This window comes from Echinops telfairi, unplaced genomic scaffold (genome assembly GCF_000313985.2).
Source record: "Echinops telfairi isolate 266 unplaced genomic scaffold, ASM31398v2 ScPeMD7_7424;HRSCAF=8462, whole genome shotgun sequence".
Taxonomy (NCBI): domain Eukaryota; kingdom Metazoa; phylum Chordata; class Mammalia; order Afrosoricida; family Tenrecidae; genus Echinops; species Echinops telfairi.
The window spans coordinates 52,736,343-52,738,980 of NW_022111324.1; the positions used below are offsets into that span (position 1 = coordinate 52,736,343).

General features: G+C 52.3%; 1 protein-coding gene across 1 annotated transcript in view; it reads right to left on the reverse strand.

Annotated features, from left to right (window-relative positions):
• The window catches only part of CUNH1orf116 (chromosome unknown C1orf116 homolog), an 11,530-nt gene extending 9,604 nt beyond the window's left edge, over positions 1–1,926 (reverse strand). The window contains exon 1 of the mRNA XM_045298138.1: positions 1,847–1,926. The gene's annotated coding sequence lies outside the window, so the exon portion shown is untranslated. The remainder of the gene's footprint in view (positions 1–1,846) is intronic.
• Between the last annotated feature and the right edge of the window lie 712 nt (positions 1,927–2,638).

Genomic DNA, 2,638 nt, shown 5'->3' on the forward strand with positions numbered 1-2,638 from the left:
TGTCCTTCCAGCCAGCTGGTCAGGATCTAGCTGCAGCATTTCTTTCCCCCCAATAAACTTACAACTCTGAAACCTGGGGGCTATTTCAGGGTGGCCATCAAAACCTGGGGCATTTCTACCTGATAAGAAACCTGAGAAACAAGTAAAACACTCAAGGTGAGAGTTTGTTATCTTTTAATCCTTGACCTCTTTCGGAGGCTTGAAAGGAGGAGGGGATGGGCTAAGAAATATGCAAGGCCTGTAGTTAAGGCCACCCACCCAAAGAGGTATTAAATATTAACTCTGCCCTGAAACCAGCCAAGCCTCGAAGAGGAGTAAATAAACATTCAGCATGTGGAATTCTGGCATCCAGAGAGGGCGCCGTGGCGAGCACGCTCTAGTTAAGCATTTCTGTACCTCCTGAATAGACCGATGGCTCCCTCAACTCTCCCCACACCTAAGAACCCCAAGAACGCAGTCTCTTGCTCAAGAGTGAAAGGTGTTTCCTACTTCCCTCTGGCCAGGTACCGGCTTTCTGCTGACTACCCAGAAGAATATCCCAGGAGAGACGCCAGCGCAACAGCCTGTGCCCCACTGCCACACATGCACACGAGCACAGCTCTGTGTGTGCCTAGGTGTCGTTATAATCGCCTGCTTGGCTGTGGGTTTGAGGGGAGAGGGGGGCAGGAATGCCCTGTGCAGAGTGTTGGTAGGCACTGCAATCATCCAGGTGATGACCAAGTCCCCTCTCCGACAGCCCTCACAGAGAGGGTGGGGGCCGGCTCTCTGGTGACGCTTAAGTAAGCTAACGCCCGTAGCTCCCAGTTGCCAGGAGTTGTAGCTCCAAATATTCACCCAGGTCTGGTGTGTGCCTGGAGACCAGGCACAGGGTCCTCCCTCTTCCCTCTTCCCCGCAGCGGGAAGGAACATTAGTTCACCCCAAGGTGGATAACGGACAGCTAGCTTTCTCCTCCGGAAAGGCCTTGGCCTCCAGCTTCCTTGTGCAGAGAAATCCACCACATGTACAGCCGATTGAAGGAGACCTCCTCTCTTCTCTTTGGAGTTTGCCATCTGGCTCACAACTCCAACTAGACCTAACATGTTGCCACAGTATAGTCATGCGGGTGAGGCTCCAGCAGCCAGGGAACTTTCTGTTTGCCAGCCTCTGGATCCATTCACAGGCAAAGTTGGAAAGTTAATTGAGTTGAACCCAAATAAACCCACTTTTGCCACTCGATTTTCCGTGAGCTTTCCCATAGGAGGTGGTGGGCCCAGGTGGAGTTCTCTTAACATGCCTAAAGCACACGACCCTTGCAGATCCACCAGCACAGCTCACACCTTACACACCTGCCCACACAGAGTTCGTTACCGCACTACTAGGACTGAACACACACACACCCTGCACCCTTCATGTAAATAAAGATAGACATCTCGCTGAAAAGCCAGGGAAGAATTTCCTGTTATGAATGCAATGGAAGACCAAGGAAGGAACATTCCACTCCACCTGGGCCATTTTCCACTCAGACTCCCTCCAGTCCAGCAAGTCCCTTCCAGTCACAGACCCACTTGAACTGGGCAGAGATGAATGTTTCCCAAACTCCCCTAGCGCTCCCCACCATGTGTTCTGCACGACATATCCAACAGAAACAGGCAAATGAAAAAGCTATGACCCGACCAAGCCTCCAAAAGAACACGGTAACCTCAGGAAGGTATCAGCACACCTCAATCCCACCCTAACTCAAAGACTGGTGGAGAGGAGCCTCCCTGGCTAGGGGTAGAGTAAAGAGACTCCCACACGCCGGACCTCTGACTTGCCGCCGATCCTGTCTCATGCTACAGAATAAGCGATCGTTAGTGACTGACTCACCTGTACAGGGTGAGGGACTGAAGAGAAGAATGGAACAGCCCTTTTATTTCAAAGGGCCCAGAGGAGACAGAGACTGCTTCCCCTGCCTCCTACTGTTTTCTTCTTTTGACCTCCTCCTGACTTACCTAGACAGGTAAATGCCTCAGCACTGCCTCACTCCGCCCTGCCGCTGCCTCTCAGCCAATCCCGGCCTCCCCTCCCTGCTCTCATTCCAGCTGTTACTCCGAGGCTGCGGGAGAGGGATGGGCAGGCTAGGACTGCTCTCGCTGAACCAATCATCTCTCGCCTCTCCTTCCTCGGAGCCAATAGAGGGCCCTTAAAAAAACAGGGCTGGGGCCCCGAGGGACAGGTTAGGACTACGTCTGGAAGACCAGAGGCTTGGCAGGAAGAGGACAAGCAAAAACATATTTATTTGTTACTATTTAAAGGAGCACTCCGGCAGCATGCTTGTCTGTGAGCCTGGTTGGTCCTTGGTTTCCCCTCTAAAATAGTTTTCTTTTTCTTCCCCCCAGGAACTAAGAATTCTCCGGAATCCCCCAAGTTACAGTCCTTTGTGGCCAAGCTCTGCTTTTCGGATCTTCGCATATCCACTTTCAGCCCCAGTTCTAGCAACTCCACTGGGGAATTGTGTCCTACAGCTACGAAGCCCTTAGCTAAGTCACTTTTACCCCCTACCCTTGCCCATGACCTGCTTGAGGAAATAAAACCATTTCTCCCTCCCGGGTGTCTGCCTAATGACAAAGTGACCGGCAGCCGCGAGGGAGGGGTCACGCACCCTATCATTTGGATCGC